Below are 11,542 nucleotides of genomic sequence, written 5' to 3'. Positions count from 1 at the left end.
GCGGGTTGGTTGTACGTGTAGTACAATCCAAACAATGGAGAGGGTACCTTTTCAAATACTTGTTCCTCATCCATCGGATTGGCTCCCGCGGAAATCTATATATCGAATTCAAGAGTTTCTAGCATGGAAATCTTTATCAAATATATAGACGACAACCAATCTTGTTTATATCAGAGTGCTGATATAATATTATGTCTGTTGCAACAACATAAATGGACATGAATAAATCAATCACTAAGGAGATAATGGGACTACTCAAAGTCTCTAAACATGTCGACTGAGGCATACTCAATCATCATGTTCTCCGTGCCCATAGGGTCCTGTGACCGCCAGAGAGGCATTGTGTTGCAAAGTCTAGGAGGAACATCTTGCGAACAACTAGCTCAATTGGTGCGGTCTGGATGAAGTTTGAAGTGAGCTTCAAACCTTTCCCCTTAAGGTCATTTGCATGCCAGCGATTGCTGATACAGAAAAACCAGATGCTGTGGTGTGTGGCATTCCTGCGTGATATGCGTATAGCATCCACACTCGTCAGAAAGCTTAGTTTTACCAAACTTGTGTTCTGTCATGCCTTCCACAAACCTTATGATATTTATAACACATGAAGGTAATCACCACAAAATGGTGTTAAACCTCTCAGTTGTGCCCGAAAATTAATTCGTAGCTATGATGGCATCTCATAAGTTGTGTTTGCATGGAAGGTAATCACCAAATTATGCAAGTATTTTGCATAATTCTCTTCATAACATAACATGGCGATGTTATCGTCGCCAATGTCTTGGTTACACATTTGATGGAGTACGTGACACTAAAGTTACAACCAATGACAAATGCTGTGAAGTTGCGAAGCATTTGGAAAAACTCCATCAAGGTAGTCACCAAATGTGTAGACATCATAGTTTTAAACAAAAAATATTTCGTTGCTATGATACTATGCCATAACTATTGCGCCTTCATTTTTGCTTGAAACACATGGAGATAATCACTACTAAGTAGTGTAGACCTCACTCTTATGGAGCTTTTTCAACCTTGTGTTAATTAAAACACATTGAAGGTAATCACCGCATGGCGGTGTAGACCTCGCAGTTGAGAACGAAATAAACTCGTTGACATCATGTAATCCATAAGGTGTGTGCAAAATTGAAGGGGCCATTATGTCATAATGACATAGTTTAGACCTTAAGGTAACGGTGCATAATCTACAGTTAAATAGTAGATGCCACATATCAATTACCTTCTAATTGACAAGTATAAACTTGACATAGTTATGCAAGTGTCTTACACTTTGCTACCTGATGTTTTCGAAATTTGCAAGCAAATTCCATATTCTATAAGAATAATGGAGCCACCATATTGCTTTGCAATAGTATTACTGATGTAATACACACGTCATTTTACATGTGTAAAATGATGCATATTTTATTATTATGTAATTCAGCAGGACACAATGGTTTATCCTATATATTTGCTCGAAAGCCTCGCAAATAACAGTAACCTAATGGTCAAACTGCTGAAAACGGCAAGAGTCCAACGAGACTCGATTGCATTTTCTGTAAGTCTCAACATATGAAAAATCTGGGGTGAAACCAGAAATTCCAGGGACTTCACAGAATTATTAAAGAACTCGGAGGCTGATTTGTAAAATCAGTCAAAGGATAAGAAAATCCCAATCTTCGTTCGGTGCGGTTACAAATTCCCCAAGAGGGAAAACCCGCTGCTGCTGCCGTGAGCTACTGGTTGCGTGCAGGCTGTCACCATCACGGAGCTAAGGTCGCGCCGCCGTGCTGCGGTGATGCAGACCAAAGGCCTCGGCATCCGCCTTCGTAGAAGAGTCGCAAAAAGCACGCCGTGCTGGGGACGCCGAGGGTCTCTGGACGCGCAGGGCACCGCCTACCGAGCGCTTCTTAATCTCTCCCAAGTCGAAGGGCTGTCGTCGCCGCAAGTTCCGCGTGCGTCCTGATTCATGTTCATCCGTCCAGATGAAATAATTTGGGTCAGTAGTTGATCACAAGAAGACAAAGATAAATTTGACAATGTCCTAATCGATCTGTTCTGAACGGTTGTATGCATGTTCTTGGATGATTTGCTCCACGGGACATCCATCTTCAAACAAGGCCGAGTTCTGCCGTCGTCCCGATGAATTCCGCCAAATTGTTCTCTCGCAGAGTCGTTGTTGCGTTTGCGGACGCCACTGTTCCGTCGCAGTTCGTCGGAGGTCCAGGCCGTTCGCGCCGTGTCCGCCGGAGTGCGCAGTCGCTGGAAGATGGCGCCATGTCAGAGTCAGACATCCGCGGGGACGCCAATGTCGCCGGTGTCATTTTCTGATGCAGATGCCAATTCTTCCGTTCCAATCAGGAGATATGAGGCAACACAACAACAACGATTAGTTTATCCGTTCCAACAAAGACAAACAGTAAAGTAATCAATCGATGTGGTGATGATTGCATGGGCCGGCGCTGCATGCTAATTGATCTACGCCGATCAATTTTTTTCTTTGCATGTTCTTCGGTGATTTGCTACGCTGGAACAAGGATCTATGCCAATCGATTTGCTCTCAGGCAGAGACTAGGTGCTGATAACGTGTTAGAGATAAAGTCGAGATGCAAAGGAGAGAGACAACAAATGATTCAACTGTTCCTTTCCATTGATGATTCTGAGTATATATACACTGGGAAGGGACACGAGTAAGAGTCGCGTCTGTTCGAGGGGGTGCGAGGAGGGTCGCGACTGTTGGCGAAGCAACCGTCATAGATAATTACAAGAGGGAGGATTATCCCTTTAATTAACCTATTAATTAATTCCTAACAAAACTGAATCGGTCTGGCTTACTAACCTCTCTCCAATGGAAGAAAAAAAGAACGTACAGATCACGGCTGGACACGGATGCGTACAGTAGCGAGGAGTAGAACTCCATCAAATCAAAACGGGACAAAAAAGATTTATGTTGAGAGTGGGATTTGAACCCACGCCCTTTCGGAACAGACCCTTAATCTGCCGCCTTAGACCAACTCGGCCATCTCAACAATTGTTGATAACAATATAATCCGTCCAATAAAATAATAATTACGGATATTAATTACTACGATCCAAATGTATTTGACTTTATTATGTATAATTGGAATCTTTGTACTGTATCATTTTGTATTCTTGACTCGTTAGAGTCGTTGTTGTAATATATGTCCTCTTGTGTCCTCTATTGTGACTTGTTTTAAACTTTTAATGATTACTAGTTTTGTTGATGAAACCCGCATTGCATGCATGTTTCGACGTCCACGAGATGCTTGATAAAACATGTCTAAATTCGAGTGGCTAATCGTACAATTAAAATAAATTAAAATTTGAACCAGCTAGAAGAAGCTTGATTAAACATGTCTAAATTCGCTCACAAAATACGTACTCTGTCATGAATATATATGTAAAAGTTAGTCTAAAATATAAAATAAATGTGAGGATATCAATTTTAGCTCATAGATGTAGATGCACCAATTGTTTAAAAAACATATTTCAAAATATCAAAAAAATCTGAAAAATCTAGGTGTACATCCGGACATTATATGCCTGTACACAACATTTCGCGAAAAAATGACATTTTTGTGACTTGCGTAAAAAAACAATTTTCGGTCCTGCAAAATAGCGTTTTATGAGATGTTGTTTTGTCTTTTTTACGCAGCCCATAAAAATTGTCATTTTCTCACAAAATTTTGTGTGTAAACATAGCATATCAAGACGTACCCTAGAATTTTTTTCCAGAATTTTTTGACATTTCAAAAAAAAAGTAAATACATTATTCATAATAGGTGCATTTGCACCTATGAGCCAAAACACTTGTCCATAAATGTGCCAAAATATAAATTTAGTCATCATGGAACAAACGCTTGAACTAATCACTAACTTCTTTTAAAAAGTTGACCACTAACTTATTAATTAGCTTCACAATCACATCTTTTCTTACAAAAATACTCCATGGTTGCCCCTTATACCATTGATACTAAACCACATAGCAAACTTAGAAACCTGGAAACAAAATTATTCGTGCAAAATATGAGACCTTAATATAACTTTCTCTAGTTAAGGGTAGTTGCAGATTGAGGAGGAGAAGAAAGATTAAGTGTAGTTGCAGATTGAGGAAAACGTGTGACTGTTGTGAAGTGTATAAGTAGATTGCCTAGCCCTTTCCATCAGTTCGGACTTTTGGTTCAAGTGGCTAGTGCATGAATCTTAACAGTGACCACACTAGGAAACGCATTTGTCGCCTGCTACAGCTCCCAACCGCCCGCTCATGGCAGTTTTCTATAAGGTATCTCCAACAGGCCGATGTAAATAGGACGCTCAAATCAACCAGCTGTGCTCCTTTGCGACGGCCCGCGGGCATCAAAATGGTTATTTTTTATCGAGCGTTTGTTTGCATCTGCGTGTCCCCAACGGCCGAACTCATAATTTTTTTACCTATTTTTTTCTCCTTTTCATTTAAACATAGATACAAATATTGCACAAACTATTACATAGTTTGAAACATGGTTCAAGCATTGCAAAATGAGGAAACGTAACTTGTGTTGTTTTATGGCCCTCGCCTTCTCCGTTGAGAAAAAAGAACACTCTCACACACCTAATCACAGCTAGAAAACCTAGCTGGCGGCTGGTGTGACTAGGCGTCTCCGCATCTATTGAAGAACATCCAGAAACCTAGACAAGTGGATTCAATTAGCCGGTGGTCATCTTTTCGCTGTAAAGAAAGAACACTCTGACAGTACTAGCTATCGGTGTCCTCGCCGGACTCGTCGGTGGGGTAGTTCCCGCGGTAGGTAGTCTTGTCGAACACCATGACGATCATCTCTTCATCGCCGAGGGCAGGAAATAGGATCTACTGAGGGCGGGAAACAAGATTCACCGAGGGTGGGAACCAACCGGAAACTTGTGAATCATCCACGCCATTAACGTCCCATCGACGCAAGAGGCAGAGCGTCAAGCCGTCGACCTAAACGGATCGTCACCGAAATTTTATATGTGGGCCAACCCAAACGGATTAAAATGGACCAAAATGAACCGAATGGGTCGTTGTTATGGATTTTCTTACTTCGGAGCAACACGAGTCGTGCAGAGCATCGGTAGGGACCGGGATGAGACCTTGGGAAAGGTTGGTCTTCACATGGTGGTAGAGGGGAGGGGGAGTATACACACGACGGAATTTTATTTGGAAAACAGGAAAAAGTCATATGGAGCCAATAGGCCCAGGCTAAATCTCTGGTTGGACGATGGAAAATAAGAGCAGTGTGGGCCGTAAATACTGGGCCTGAAACTGAATTGGTCTGGCTTAAATGCTTAATAACCACTCTCCGTTGGAAGGGAAAAAAAGAGCGTCGCGTATGCATACACGAGGACTCTGTCAAAATTAAACGGGAAAATAGCGTGTCGCAAAAAAAATTAATGTTGAACAGACCCTTAATCTGCCGCCTTAGACCAACTCGGCCATCTCAACAATTGTTGTTAACAATATAATCCGTCCAATAAAAAAATAATTACGGATATTACTACGATCCAAACGTGTGACACAAATTCGCAAATTACGGAGTGGTATATTCGATCGGTAACACGTGTGATTTACCTGCCGATCGTTCTATGCATCCTCTTGTTTTATCTTCCGCAACCAATGGTCCATGTACGCTCATCTATATGCTTGCACTGTATTTTTCTTGGACGTCTATTTGTGCAACATATAGACCGACATCTGAATATCGACCCGTGATGCCTCGTTTGGAAACAGTGAATTTTTTCCTTTTAGAGTGTACAATCTACAGTGTTTTGGGTTAATAAACTTTGACCACCAGATGAGTTCAATAAAAAAAATAGTTTGATCACCTGATCCCTTTCTCTCCCCCAAAAACACCAGCGCAACATGGCCCACGTCTAGAAATCTCATCAACCGTACGTGTTTCAATGGTTTTACACGGCTTAGAGCATGTCTAACAGACCCCTTAAAAGGGCCAAACTCGTATAATAACCACCAAAATAAGGGGTTGGACGCTACCCGGCCGTCTAGCAGACCCCTAAAACAGGCCCCCGTATCGATTTTTTACAGTTTTGGCTACGGGGCGGCTCTTCGCCCCTTACTTGTAAGGGGCGGGAGGCTGAATACAGGGCCAACCCCTCATCCCATTTTACTAGGGCGCGTGGATATTTCAGAATTCCCAACCCTTTTCCCCGCGCCGCCGCCATAGTCACCCGCGCGCCGCCGCTAAAAACAGAATATTCCGTAGGATTCTGTTTTACGGGATGGGGATACGGGGTCTGCTAGCTCGGACGAGTTTTCGGCCAGCGAAAAGTGAATACGGGGCCATTTACTAGCGTTTTAAGGGGCAGAAAAATACAGGGCCTGTTAGACATGCTCTTACACAACCTAAAACCAGGCTGCCAAACGGGCTAACGGGTGGCATGTATACACTTAGAAACATGGCTGCCAAATAAGACCCCACGCATTACTTATACTATCTAAACTAGCACACTGCCCGTGCTTCGCTACGGATTCACAATAACAATAATATTATAGTAATGTCATGACTTATGACTTGTAAAATATACATGCTCTATTAAAGATGCTTAATATTGCATAATATTTAGTTAGTACCCTAGACAATATATTTAGATAAACCTGATTAATATTTTACATACTGATTTAGAAAATCAAATGAATATGATTTTTCTTGCCTAGTGTGTAAACTAATGCATAGACGCTAATGCCCATTGTAAGACTATGCGAATTGTTGTAAGCCATTGCCTAGTTAGCTATAAGTCGTTGGATGCAATTGAACGGAAGATGAAGGTCATTACTATATCGGTACAATAATTACAGTACTGCAGACGACACGTGCCAGATAGACATCAATGCCCTCTCTTTTCTTCCAGAAATTCCTTTTTCTTTCCTTGCAACGATAGAAATACATTCATGTTAATCGGGATATCATAAAACATCAATGTGCAACTTTCAGTGAATCCTATAATCACTCCACATAAGTAAGAAAATTAACCCCAAAAATGCAGGGGCTTCAGGTTTAAAGATGTCATTTGTACTATATTAACTTTGCACGCACATAATTTTTTTAATAGCCAGAGCTTAAAGATCACATGTAACACTTTCAGTTATGCCACACTATGTTCAACACGCAAAGGAAGAAACATCACTGAACCCTCTCTTGACATGTTGTATTTTCTGTACAGCGGGTAGGAAATCAATTATATGTCTAGCCTCGTTGATGCATGCGGTGCGCCTGACTTTATTCAATCAGAGTCGGCGTTGATTAGAGTGTGAATTGTAACACCATCAATCGAAGTTCAGCAACTTCTCTCGCGCATCTGCTCCAAGCCATCGCACTGTGGCTGAGCAGCTGTTCCACTACCTCCAACTCACGTCAATGGACGCCGCCGCGGTGACTATGTCCAGGTTCTGCCGCTCTTTCCATCCATATAGTCGGCACCGCTGCTTTCGTCCAGGTCCTGCTTCCCGTCAGCGTAGTCGCAGTCGTATGCTGCTTACTCCGCCAGATCCATGACAAATCGACTGGATTGTAGCGATGCACCATCAGCTGCTGGCTTCAGTCAGACGGAGGGAGGCGTGGTCGCGCGGGTGAGGCCTCCCTCGCCGTAGACACCCGCACTGTCTACGAGGAAGATGGGGAGGAGGGGACGCGCGGTGGAGGCCGCACTTGCCGGCGGCAGTAAGCTGCAGCCGTTGACGAGAAGGAGAGCTCGTCGGCGCAGGGGGCGCTGCGCGTCGTGGAGCCGGCCGACGGCGGAGCAAGGCCGCGATGGGATCCTGGGAGGCAATCGGGAAGTGGATAGGGTCAAAGGGCTATAATAGTAAAGATAGTCGACTTCCCTTTTATTTATTTTCTGTACTTGTTTTCGTGGGCCGAAGTGTAGGCTTACATGAGCAAGGGCGCGGCCCATGGGTGCGAGCGAGACGTGAATCGCGAGCGGGCGCGAGCGAGGGGATGACTTACCACGGTCGCATTGCAAACTAATAGTAAAGATTGGAGGAAATAACCAACTATAAGTAAGAAAAATCTATGCAACCTATCATGTGGATTGTTCCGAGAGCTGGGAGAAAACAGGAGCCGCCGAGGCGGAAACATGAGCCATCGAAGACATGAAACATGATCCACTGAGGATAGGAACCAACCGGAAGCGCGCGCGAAGCCGGCAACGTTCCGCCTGTTGAAAGACTGGTGGGAACAATACCATCCTAGGCTCATGTTGCGTGTTTATAGAGGTGAGAAATAGCTCTCACAAGCATGTATACATAAGGGGATCGTATTGGGTGGAGTGCTACTCCATACCAATACGTACAATTTATATGTTTAACAACCTCCCTTATTTAAACAGTGAAGAAGGTTTAGATTACGTTTGAACTCATGAAGATTTTTGACTGGCAGTGCCTTAGCGAAGCCATCAACAACTTGATCCCTTGATGAGATAAACCTGACCTCTAGCTTTTTTTCCTGCTATCCTCTCTCTTACAAAGTGAAAATCTATTTAGCACGCGCATGAAAAACTAGATTAACAGATAAATATGTAGCACCCATATTATCACACCATAAGCAGGCTTTCTCCTTTAGAACGATGCAAGTTCATCAACTTGTGCTTCAACTCAAATTAGCTCGGTAGTGGCATTGGCTAGAGATCTATATATACTCACCTTTTGTGCTTGATCGACACACCGTGACTTCTTTTCTGGCACTCCAAGAGATTAAGTTTGATCTAAAAAATATTGCAAACCCTCTAGTGGAAGTGTCTATCATCAACACATCCAGTCCAATCAGCATCTGAAAAAATACACTAAGAAGGCTAGAAGATGACTTAATAAAAGTGATCCCAATATTTATAGTATCCTTGACATATCTCACAATCCTTTTTGCTACTGTCCAATAAACTGTAGTAGGAGCATGTAAGTATTGGCATATTTTGTTGACTGAAAAGGATATACGGGCGTGTCAGATACTGTTACGCAACAACAATGTTGCGATACCTTGTACTATCCGCATAGCCAAGAGGTGTCCCTTCAGTAAGAGACAATTTTTCAGTTGTGGACAACGGTGTAGGTGCAGATTTGCACCTAATCATACAGGACCTGTCAAGAAGATCTCAAGCATATTTCTCTTGTGTCAACAATAATACATTTTGTATCTTTTTCTACTTCTATGCCCAGAAAGAAATGTAAGTCACCAAATTTAATGGAAAATTTATCACTAAAATCTCTAAGAAAGCAGAAATAGCTTGATATGAAGAACTGGTCACTATTATATCATCAACATATATCAAGACAAATATAGTGATACCTGCTTTCTGATATAAGAAGAAAGACGTATCTTCCTCCGAGGGTATAAAACCAAGAGCATGCAACTTGGAACTGAGACGAGAATACAATGCTCTAGGGGCTTCAATCTATATAAAGCTTTGTCAAGTCTGCAAATATGATGAGCAACTTCAAAACCTAGAGGTTGTCTCATGTAAACTTCCTCTTCAAGAACACCGTGCAAAAAACACGTTCTTGACATCTGTCGTCGTGGTGAACAGACAGATGCCATAGGATGGCTTATGTTGGGGCCGAATGGACGCTAGAGGATTCGGGGGAGGGTTTGTGATTAGACGGGATGAACTTCCGGATGGTTTCCTCAAGAACTTGGCCAAGGCTAGAGGTTGAAGAAGAAAGACACAAGGAAGAACTCTCTCTAGATCATCTTCTCTATTGATCTCCACAGGTTACAGGTTTGAGCTTACAAGGTTCCTCTCTCCATCTTCCGCGCGTATGAAGGAGGCTGCCCCCTCTCCTTATATAGGGGAGAGGGTGGCTTACAGGACAAGAAACCCTAATGGCATCTTTGACTAGACAAACTATTTTACAAAGATACTTTATAAAGCTATTTTAATCATAGGTGACGCCGGGGTCTTCTTTAAACAGGGAGGCTGACGTCTTCCGGCTTCTTTGATCGTCATCCTCCTCTTTATAGTCAGGCCTTCGTTTAAATCCACTTTGCTTAGCTCATCGTTGTCCTCTAGCTCTGGAGAGAATCTTTGACCAGTCCTGCCGACATGTTCTTCCTTCCGGTGTTTCGGTATCTTTTCTATCCGGTCCCGATATACCCCTCTTGGGGATACCGGCTTAGCTTAACTTAGCCAAACTCTTACCTTTGAGCTCCGGTATACATATTAAACCGGTATCTTGATGGGTAAGATCTTCCGGTTTGGCATGCCTTTGGCATACCGGGAGTCATCCCCCCAACATTAGTCCCCGAAGCTGGTATAGTCTGGCGGATTCTATCCAACAGACCATGCCAGGTTCTCATGTCCTTGGATACCGGTTTAATTTATCCGGCGCTTAGCTTAGCTCCGGCATCTTTGCCCGGACTTATGCCTTCTCTCTTTGCAAGGCATTTTCCGGCAGCTTATCCTCCGGCATCTTAGTCATTAAATACTTCCTCGGCGAAGTCGAGAATATATCGGGTCCCGCGCCTGCCAGTGACATGCGCACTGTGACTGACGCGCCAGTGTCAGGGGTCACTTCCCTTCGGCTTCCGCGCGCGTATTAATTGCTCCACAGCGGATCCCAACCACTTCTCTGGATCCGTGTGTCCCTCCCTGTGGCTTCTCGCTGTTACGCGTGTATCGCCGCACCACGTGGCGGCCCGTGGAGCGAACCGTCGCGGCCCATGGCCCGAACCGCTGCGGTTCAGCGGTTTTTGGCCCACTTCTCTCTCTTCCTTTATAAGGCAAAACCGCCCCTTCTCCTTCCTCTTCTTAGCATTCTCCAGTTCCTCGCGCACAAGTGCTTCCTTGCTCTTGCGTCTCCGCCATTCCGTTCGCTGCTCGAGCTCCGCCGCCCAGCAAATCCACGCTAGTGCCCCGCCGGACGTCGCCGGACTTCACCGCACGAAGAATTTCTGCGGTGCTGCTTCTGCGGCCGCGACATTGGCGCTTCCTCAAGCTCTTTTCCACCTCGTCGTCGACGGACTTCCTCGCCCACGGCAAGCTCTTCAAACCACAGGCGAACTTCCTCCTCTGCGACTCCGCCGCCCCAGGTTAGGCCCGATCTAGGTTTACCCCTCTTTTGCTTGTTCTTCAGATCTCAACTTGGTAGCTGACATGGGCATACCCTTCGGGTACCCATTATTGGTATACCTGGATCGGCTCGGCCCAATATGGAGAAGGCCCAACAAGGCAACCCGAAGAAGTAGTCGACTAGGACTCTTGTAAAACCCTAGGCTGGTTGCATATATAAAGCTATCCAGGGCACCCGAAATAAGGAGGTCAAGATATAGACATAGAGATAGACAACATAGCTACGCCGATGGCGCCACCCTGTAAATATACTTGTGTTCATATAGTGGATTGCTAGCAGCACGTAGGGATCCTCCACCGAGGGGACCCGAAGCTGGGTACGTCGTGTGCCTAATCTCGTCCCCGGAATCTCCATCGCCGCTCTCTCCCGAAACCCAAGTCTACAATACGTAGGCATTGGCGAGGTGATCCCTCGTCAATTGACTCCCATCGG

The 11,542-nt window shown here is 44.2% G+C and overlaps 1 non-coding gene across 1 annotated transcript; it reads right to left on the bottom strand.

Annotated features, from left to right (window-relative positions):
* Positions 1 to 2,942: 2,942 nt before the first annotated feature.
* Positions 2,943 to 3,023, bottom strand: TRNAL-AAG. Its single transcript has one exon. It is a non-coding gene; the product is annotated as a tRNA-Leu (tRNA).
* Positions 3,024 to 11,542: the final 8,519 nt, after the last annotated feature.

Source organism: Lolium rigidum, chromosome 2 (assembly GCF_022539505.1).
Source record: "Lolium rigidum isolate FL_2022 chromosome 2, APGP_CSIRO_Lrig_0.1, whole genome shotgun sequence".
Taxonomy (NCBI): domain Eukaryota; kingdom Viridiplantae; phylum Streptophyta; class Magnoliopsida; order Poales; family Poaceae; genus Lolium; species Lolium rigidum.
The sequence above is the reverse complement of the archived record's forward strand: the minus strand, read 5'-3'. Positions and strand labels throughout refer to the sequence as shown.